The sequence below is a fragment of the Symphalangus syndactylus genome, chromosome 2 (genome assembly GCF_028878055.3).
Source record: "Symphalangus syndactylus isolate Jambi chromosome 2, NHGRI_mSymSyn1-v2.1_pri, whole genome shotgun sequence".
NCBI classification, from domain to species: Eukaryota; Metazoa; Chordata; class Mammalia; order Primates; family Hylobatidae; genus Symphalangus; species Symphalangus syndactylus.
Genome location: NC_072424.2, coordinates 26955011 through 26965117, shown reverse-complemented (window position 1 = coordinate 26965117; position 10107 = coordinate 26955011).

Genomic DNA, 10107 nt, shown 5'->3' with positions numbered 1-10107 from the left:
AGAGTGATTGGCAAGAGATCTCCTTACATTGCAGGGAACAGAAAATTGCTCAATTCATTTCCTTGTAGACAGTGGTGAAAATCTCATTCAGGAGAAAAATGGGAGTGTGTGGATGATCAATCGATGTCATCCCAATGTACCTAACAACTCCCAACAGACAGCCTTGGGGGTAATGAGCTATCAGCTCTGTAGGGCTCTGGCTGTGCTGGACATCTTCTGTTTGTTGCTCCAGAACTGCTCTCAACCTTCTCCACCCTGCTCCCTGTCCTTGGAGGCTGACCAATGTGGACCATGCCAACAGGCTTCCTGGCCCCTGGGACCTGGTTTGGTTCAACCAAACAGGAGCCCTGGCAGGACATCAAAGAGAGGAAGGGAAATGAGAATGGAGAATTACATTCCTTTTCCCTCCCTGCGAGGTTACCTGTGGCTGGCCATGTCCTTCAACACAAGGTCATTGTCCCTCACATGATAATCTGGGTGTTCAAGATGACTCTCTTCTTCAGGATTCCCACAACTCTTCCTCCCCTTGTCCTTTTGGGCTTAGGGGTGATGATGTCTCTGCTCTTATTAACCCTGGGATATTATCATCCCTTGTGGCTTCCCTATATGCTATCCACACCTTGTAAATAAACTATCCTTGAATTATCCTGAGTATACCATCTGCTTACTTTTGGAATTCTAATTTATATACCAGTCATCAACTTATCTTAAACCAAGATCCAGCTATAGGCCCCCAGGAGATGACCTGTGTTGGCTAGAGAAAGAATTCCATATCAAATAATCCTGTCTTTCTGAATATGCCCGCTTTCTTGCTATATCTCCCTTATTTAGCCCTTCTTAAGGACTTTGCTGATGGTGGTAATGGAGTCTGACCCTTCCATGTTCTGTGAGAAATTAATGTGTTATAAATAGCAGGTAAAGGTGAAAAGAGAGGGGCCTACCTCAGTCTCTGTTTATCTTGTGAATCTTATGGGGCCTCTTTTTGGTTTTCTGACCTAAGCTGAGCTTCAGAAAAGCAACCTGAAAAGCCATTGATTGTAGCAGTTTTATAACTAATTCTAACCCTAAATCCATTTTCAATAGTTACGAAAACTGACTTCTTGAGATATGGAGATAGGATTAGTTGAAATATAAACCCTTATTAGAGTTTACGGTAAGTCTAGGAGCCAATCTCATGTTTACAATCTTTGAAATTTTCTTACTCTACATTTTCCTGTTTTGTCTTACAATAAAAATTAGATAGTAAGCACTCTGGGGACAGAAAATATACTTTTGTAAAATTAATTTTTTTAAATTTATAGTCACTAAAGTCAGGCACTAAACTGGACATGGAAGATGCAATGGTTACTAAGAAAGATGTGATCACTGTAATCAAAGAACATATGGTGTAGCCCTGGGTAAATTATGGCTGCAAGCCAACTGCCTGTTTTGTCAATAAAGTTTAATTGGAACACAGACATGACCATTTGTTTATATAATTTGCTTTCTGGCTACAAGGCCAAGTTGAGTAGTTGCAACAGAGATTTACTATCTGTAATATTTACTACCTAACCCTTTACAGCAAGTTTGCTGACTCCTGGTCTAGGCATATGCCTTCCCATTACCTGGCACAGCACTAGGGACAATTTTTTTTTCTACAAACAGATTATATTTTCTACAGTTTTACAGTTAGTTAGATCAACAGATTATTTGCAGCTGAAAAGTATCATCACTTTCCTGTTAGTAGGAGATAATCCTTAGTGGATTATTTTTAATCTTTACATCTTAAATAATTTGCTGAAATTTCTGGATGCTGTTGACATAAAAACAATTTTTTTCTTGTTTTTTGGTGGATCAGTGTGAATTCAATACACCTGTGCAACTGTGCAGAGGTTTCAAAGGGGGAAATATTCTGATGCAGAGGGTAGAAGGAAAGGATTGAATAGAACCTTGATTGCTCCCATTCCAGGATGTGTCATCTGGTTTTCTGCTGCTCTTAGCCTTCTCTAAATGCACTTCTGCTGTGAATTTCTTTCTAACTTTTTGCTCATAAATGTGTGAAGAAAATCAATAGGCTCAGAAATCTGTTTTAACCATTTCCCTCTTGGTATTTAACAGCAAGTGAGTAGGGCAACATTGTAAATATTCTAGGGAAGAGAAAAAAGTTGACAATTGCTACTTCGGTTTACTCAGTGCCTAAAGCTGGCTTATATGTACTCTTTTGGGCCACAAATGCAAAATATCGTGAATAGAAATTACTCCAATCAAGGGTAGCCTTATAATCTTTGGTTATCTCAGTTTATCTGCATGATCCATTCAATGTGGAAGAAATTCACACAGGCCCTATGTTCTAGGCACTGTGATCATCCTAAGAAAATATAGTAATGATGTGGCCCACAATACCTTATTCAGAGGATTTACAATCTATCTAGTAGAGAAGGGTAAAAAAAGGGCTACATATATATAAAACAGCAGTGTGATTTAATTGCCACATGTAGTTTAACAGGACTGAAAAGTCCAGACGAAGACAGAATTAATGAGAGATGGAAATAATGCAGGAAATGTTTTGGTATTGGACTAAGGCCTTGGAATAAGAAGAGAGGAGGATATTCCAGGAGATGTAACAGTATAAGCAAAGGTAAGGACTTTTAGGTTGTGCAGTTATATGTGGTTGGATTATGGAAAACCCACTGCTTGGTAAAGAGGTAGGAAAGGTCATCCAGGATCTTAAACATTCGTGTAAAAAGTCTGGACTTAAGTTTGTAAGCAATAGGGAACCATTACGTTTCTGAGGATAGGATTGGCATGCTTGAAGCTTCTCTGTAAGATTGTGATGGTAGCTATCACAGTGATATAACTGATTGGGGGATGAGAAATTGGAGGTGTGGAGGCCACTTAGATAGGGATACTCCAGGTGAGGCTAAATACTTACAATACTCCGGGTGGAGGTAAATGTGGTTATAGGAATGGACTTCCTATGGAGATACATGAGGCAGGCTTGGCACTTGTCAGAATATGAGTGAAAAGGAGATGATGGTGACTTAGTGTCTAATTATGAAGCAAGGGCTTCAATATAGAGAGAAATACAATAACATGTATCCCAATTCTGACTGCATCCAAGATGGACCTACTAATCATGATGCATCAGTCCAAAACAAAACATATTTCTAGACCTTCTATACTGATCTATGTCTGTTAGGCCCCAATTTAAGAATGCCCCTCCTCCAAGAATAATTTTTCAGACGTGGAAACAGGTCTTGTTTATATTTGTGAATCAATTACAATGTGAGAAATTGTAGAAAAATTGTAGGAAAAAGCCAGTATCTTTTATGCTTTTGTTATTCACTAAATATTCTAGTACAGTACTAGGCATACGGTAAATGATACTATACGAGTGCAGAATAACTTATCCTGACAGACAACCTCTGAAACATTAGGTCATGCACACATCAAAGCTAACTGCCTGGAGTGATGAGCTCTGGACAGAAGAGGTCCTAACCAGATATCCATTAGGTCCATCTGGATGTATGTCAGGAGAGTTATTTTAAAAGGCCCCAAAATAAGAGTCATTACAATAGCAAAGAGTGATTTTCAGGGGACTAGGAATGGTGCTGCCTAGATGGGCTGTTGCAATGATGACTTTCAGGCACTTTGGGAAGCAGAGAATATGTTGGGCAGAGTTGCATGGTGACAGAATTGAGACAGAATTGACACATATAAGACCAATTTTGGTTGATTTTAATCAAAGGTGAGGAATTTTTAGGTCCTTGGGTTAATGGGAGAACAATGTGGAACATTAAAAAGTGATAGAAAATGTTAACTAGGGCTCCTTTCTCAAGATGCTCCTGGGGGCTCCTTAAAAAAACCTTCCACAATTAAGTCTTTTCCAACACTGTCTGTGAGATTGAAGCTGCTTCACACACACACAAAAGTTTGCTTTCACTTGTGGAATACAAACTATATGAACACGTCCCTTCAGCACACATATCACTTAATGTTAAAATATTAGAAGCATTCCTATTAAAATCCAGAACAAGAGAACTATGGCTGTTATGATCGCTACTATTCAACATAATAATGGAGGTCCTACACAATGCAATAAGATATGGAAAATATATAATGGCCACTAATAGGAAAGAGATACTGTCAATATCATTTGGATTTATATAAAAATCTAAGTAGTTTGTCAGGCAGTCTTCCTTGAATTTTCTATTTGAACTCTTAAGAAAATTCAGCAACATGGCAGATTCTATCTTCCTATCATCTATCTATCTATACAACAGTGATAGTTATAAAATAAAATTTTCTAATATGAATATGAAGAAAACCATAACATTTACTGAGGGGTGTAAAAAAAGACTTGATAAAATAAGTATATTTATGGTTGAGAAGACTCAATAAATCCAGTGCAATCCTAATCAAATTTCTATGGAACCTATCAAATTGATTCTCAAATTATTACAGAACAGAAAATATATAAGAATAAATCAATTTTTAGAAAAAATGATGGGGACATGTCTTATTAGACAACAAAATATACTAGAAAGCTATAGTGATGAATAGGACATGAATAGGAAATAAAATAGATAAAAAAATCAGTAGAACTCAAAAGAATCTGAAGATAAACCAGATATAAATGCATGTTAGAAATAACATTTTCTGTAATTGAAGAAAGAGCTGGAGGCAACTGGGTAGCAATCTGAGAAAAAAAATTAAGTTAGATCCATATTTATTTTTTAAAGGTGAAAAGCATTATTATAAAATAAGAAAATAAAGAAAAAGATTAGAAATAAATATTGGAGCAGAGAAGATTTTAAGTTAGACAAAGAAGTTGATTAACTTGACTCTATATAAATTATCTGACAAAAAATATCAAGTTTAAAGGCAATAACATATGTTGCAACTATTTTCTTTCAATCTAGTAGACTGAAATATTTAGGGTTTCCATTACCAATAAGGAAAAAAGATAGAGAAAGGAATATGAGCAGGCTATTTACAGAATAAGAAATGCAAATGGCCAATAACATATAAAAAGATGCAAAAAGAGAAATACAAAATAGTGAAAAATCAGTTTTTCCCCCATAAATATAGAAGATGAGGAGGAAGAAGAAGGAAAATGAAAGATGATGATGATGAAAGGTTCTATTTACTGTTGGTGCTGATATTGATACCGGCTCTTCTGGCAAAAAATTTCAATGTTTATCGAAATGTATGCATAGCCTCTTATTTAGCAATTCTTACTATAAGCATTTTTCCTAAAAAGTATTTCCATGTGTACAGAAAGAATAATCATTGCAATGTTGCATGTTATAGTGACAAATTGAACACAACAAAATGTCCGTTAGTAAGGCACAGTTAAATGAAATATACCACATCTATACTATGAAATATTATGCAACAATGAAAAAGAATGAGATAATCTGTATTCATTAAAATAAAGATCTCTAAGACATATTTCATTTGTAAAAACAATTTGCAAAACAATATTCGATATAATCCCATGATATAATCCCATTTGTGTAAAACAAGCAAACAAAACAAAAATATATAATTCTAAATTTAAACACATATATATGTAAATGTATAGAACAAAATCCAGACATATGTACAGCAAACTGCATAGAGTTGTTATATCTAGAGAAGACTGTGAAATTTGTGTGGCAAAAGGGATCCTTCTTGTAGGATTATTTGTTTGAATTTGTATAAGAATGTACAAATTAATTATATCCTTAAAAATAATAAACATAACTAAAAAATGAAAACAAACCAAAATTCAAGCACATAGGATTATGGCCCATGCTTAAAGGAGTTTGATCTAAGTATGTTTTTTTTACATTATGTAATTGTACATTCCTCCTTCCCAATGGACTTCTTATTTCCCTTTCAGGATTTATCCTTGGAAATGTCAATGCCAGAGACCTATCCGTTAGCTAATTAGGCACATTTCTGAGTATACAATTACTTTTAGGCATAGCAGATGTTGCATCTCATGTCCAAACCTTGGCTAATGTGTAGATCATTAACTCGGGTCTGACTCACATTAAATTTTGTGAAGATATAAGGGCCCTTCTTTTGTTTGTTTAATAAAGAGCTAAAAATTTCAGCTCCTTAGTGATGTAAATTTATGAGCTTGCATTAGCTTTTCTCTAGATTTTTACATTATCCTGAGTTCTCTATATAATATTGATCATATCACTGACTAGAATCCAGGATTTAGCCATAAATGGATAAGAATTGGACTTTCAATTGTATAATCAAACAAACAAAGCTAGAATGGATATACAAATAAAGCCATTTTTGCTTAGCATTACATTTTTCTCTGCAAAACAGGAAAGTTGTGAAAAATCAATCATGGCACAGTTTTGCTGAAGGGAATGTTATTTTTATAATGATGTCTAGTTTCAAACATCTTGTTGGGTCACCTTCCAATTTCCATTGACTTCATCAGAACTAGTAAACAGGGCACCAACTACGTTGAGGCCTTTGCTTTAGACAAATCTGGATTTTGAATTGTAAAGGAAAAGAAGGTCAAGCCGACTGCTTGAATGTGCCACTTTCCTGTGCCTGGCACTGGCTTCCACCAGTTGTCTTGTTCAACAAATACCAGTGAGCACCTACTAGGTCCCAGGCAGAATACTAGGACCTGGGATATGGAAATCGGTCCAACAAAATCTTCCCCTTGTGCTGCTCACAGCCTTGTCATCACAAAGATCGATTAGAGAGAGGATGACCGAGCTGCACGGACCACTCTACTCACTCAACCCTTATGTGTTTTAAGGCCTTTGGTGTGGGGCACTGTGCTCACCCTGGGGACACAGCAGCATCCTATAAGACTCTCTTGCCCCTTTTGGACGTACAGTCTGTAGGGGAGAAAAGACATAAAGTGAAACATGCTATGATGGCAATGGAAATATGGCAACCTAGGAGGGACCTACTAGGCTTAGCAAATTTGTCCCTGAGGGGGTCAGAAACGGCTTCTTTGAGGAAGAGAGTTTTAAGCCATGTGCTGCTTGAAGGATGGGTAAAAGTTGGTAACTAAGGGATGAGGGGTAGAAGAATTATAAATGGGATAAGCCTATGCCAGATATGGTGATGGGTACCTGGGGTCCCAAACAAAGGGCTTACTTTCCTGTCTCCATCTCTTCCTCATCCTGCCTAGAATCCTACAGGATCTCCTCTCCCTTCACCTCAAGCCATGACCCCTGACTCTTAAACCCAATCCACATAGGCCCCCTCAACCCCTAGTGCAGCAACAGCCCCTGGATGCTCTTCTTGGTCTCCCCATTTCTACTCTGAGTGACTCCATCCTCCTCCCTCACCCTATCACCATCCAAATGACAGCAAAGTAACTGACAGCACTGCATTTGGGCAGTTCCTCTTTTTCAGCTGTCCTTTTATGTGTACGAAACCATGGCCTTATAAAAGTACAGGGTACTGATCATCTTGAGGTTGCCCTGGGATGCTAAATCATCCTAATATCCCCACTTGCTGTCCTTGCTTTCAGTAATAACAAGTCAGGAAAACACACCCTCAGTGTACTTTTTTCTCCTGTGGTCTAATAGACACTTTCCAATTTGCAATTGAATTTGGTATAATCTGCACTTCTTAAGGGCTACACATCACTGGAGAAAGCTTCTGCGTTTATTGTAATAAACTCTCATAGTGAATAGCATTTATTATAAGTTTCCCAGAATCTCTAAATGATGAGCAGACCTCCCAGCTACCTCTACCACCCTCACTCCCTCCCCTAATTAAAAGCATATAGATGTGTGTATAGATGCTAGGATTTGGCACCTGCTTTATAATTATTCAGGAACATGACTCAGCTATTTTGGAAGCTATTTTGGAATCCCACGGGGGAGGGACTGGAGGGTATGGAGAGTAGAAAATTTGCCCTTGTCAGAGAAAGAGAGGAGAGAGAAGGGATAGAAATCTCTGATCTCTCCTTCCTCTGAATACTAGGAACTCACTGGGCAATTGTTTTGTTAGTTTTTTTTTTTTTTTCCTTTTGTGTCTAGTAAACATTAAGCTTTTACAGGTTGGTGGTAGTACTGTATACCCCCAAGTTGTGCCCAAATCATATCAAGCATAAAGCCTTGCAAATAGTGTACTAGTGAACAATTGTTGTCCATGACGTTAGGAAAAGTAAAGAGAAAACTCTTAAGTAAAAGAGGCAGAAGTATATGTGGAAGGGAAAGTCAAGGACTGGCACTGACAACTTGTATCTTCCAAAATGTGTCAGAATATTTCTGTTTAAAATAAATAGTTAGGCTGGGTACAGTGGTTCATGCCTGTAATCCCAGCACTTTGGGAAGCCGAGGCAGGCAGATCACAAGGTCAACAGATTGAGACCATCCTGGCCAACATGGTGAAACCCCATCTCTACTAAAAATGCAAAAATTAGCTGGGCATGGTGGCATGTGCCTGTAGTCCCAGCTACTCGGGAGGCTGAGGCAGGAGAATCCTTGAACCTGGGAGGTGAAGGTTGCAGTGAGCCAAGATCACGCCACACTGTACTCCAGCCTGGCAACACAGTGAGACTCCGTCTCAAAAAATAAATAAATAAATAAAATAAAAATAGTTAATATTTTCACCTATAATTTAACAAAGGGAAAAGGTAAGGAGATATTAACCTAAATGTTGATGTGGACAGAAGCACTGTGGGATAGGCACTCTGACTCCCAACTGGGAGCACAAATGGATATTATTTAACTTTATTTTAGGTTCAGAGGGTACATATGCAGGTTTGTTACATGGGTAAATGGTGTGTCCCTGAGATTTGCTGTATAAATGATCCTGTCACCCAGGTAGTGAGCATAATACCCAATAGGTAGATTTTCAACCCTTGCCTCCCTCTTGAAGTCCCCAGTATCTATTGTTCCTATCTTTATGACTGTGTGTAGTCAATGTTTAGCTCTCACTTATAAGTGAGAATATGCAGTGTTTGCTGTTCTGTTCCTGTGTTAGTTTGCTTAGGATAATAGCCTCCAGGTGCATCCATGTGGCTGCAAAGGAAATAATTTTATGGCTGCATAGTATTCCATACTGTATATGTACTATGTTTTCTTTATCCAGTCCACTGGTGATGGGCACCTGCCTAGGTTGATTCTGTGTCTTGCTGTTGTAACACTGCTTTAGGGGAGGGGGAGGTAGAGAATGGCAATTAAATCACATTAAATTGTTTATGTTCTTTGACCTAGGAATTCCATTTCTAAGATTTATGCTAAGGAGATATTTATTTAATATTAGTAGTGAGAATGTATGAGCGGTCATAAAATATTTTTTCTCAATATTATTTGTAACAGACAAAATTAGAAACAACCTAAATGTCCAACTGTGTGGGAATAAACCAGGGAATATCCACTCGATTATAAATTGTGTAGCAGAGAGGGATTAACAGCCCCCACGGGGGAGGGATTCCACAACTGCCCATTCTAGATTACATGGCCTGAGCAGAGCTGCTTTCCTGCTTACGTTTATCTGTAACATGGGTATAAAAACTGTTGCCTAATAAGGTCATCACAGTATCTACTGAAGGCCAGCACTGTGGCTGAAATATGGTGGACATTTCATAAATGAGAGCTACTATAGAGCTACTAAATATTCATGAAATCTGTGAAAACAAGAAGAAAGGCTTATGCTATCTTAAAGGTAAAACAACATAGCATTTCACATTAAAAACATAACAATTTTTAGTAGAAAAAAGACTTAAGGATATACAAAAAAGTTGTTGAGTGAAAATATATTACTAATAGAACTAGAGTAATTTGAGTTTGTGTTCTGCATTTTTTCTGACATTTTTTCATAAGTATACATAATTTTTAAAATACAGAAAAACTTCTTAACTTATGGATAATAATCCATTTCTACATTTTCTTACCCTTATAAGCAGTGATATTTCTAGGTATCTATTAAATTAGCACTACTAGTAGAAAGAAAACACATACAGTGGGGATCTAATATGGGTGGTGGGTATGAATATAAAGGAGGAAGCTGAGGCAAAATTACTATAGAGAGTTTGTTTGGGTCAAGATTGAGAATAGCTGTTTAGGGCACACTTCCAAGTTGCCAAAGGAGAGGCTCAAGTTTTTAAAGAAGTGACAAATCAGGAAAGGGTTAATCACAAAA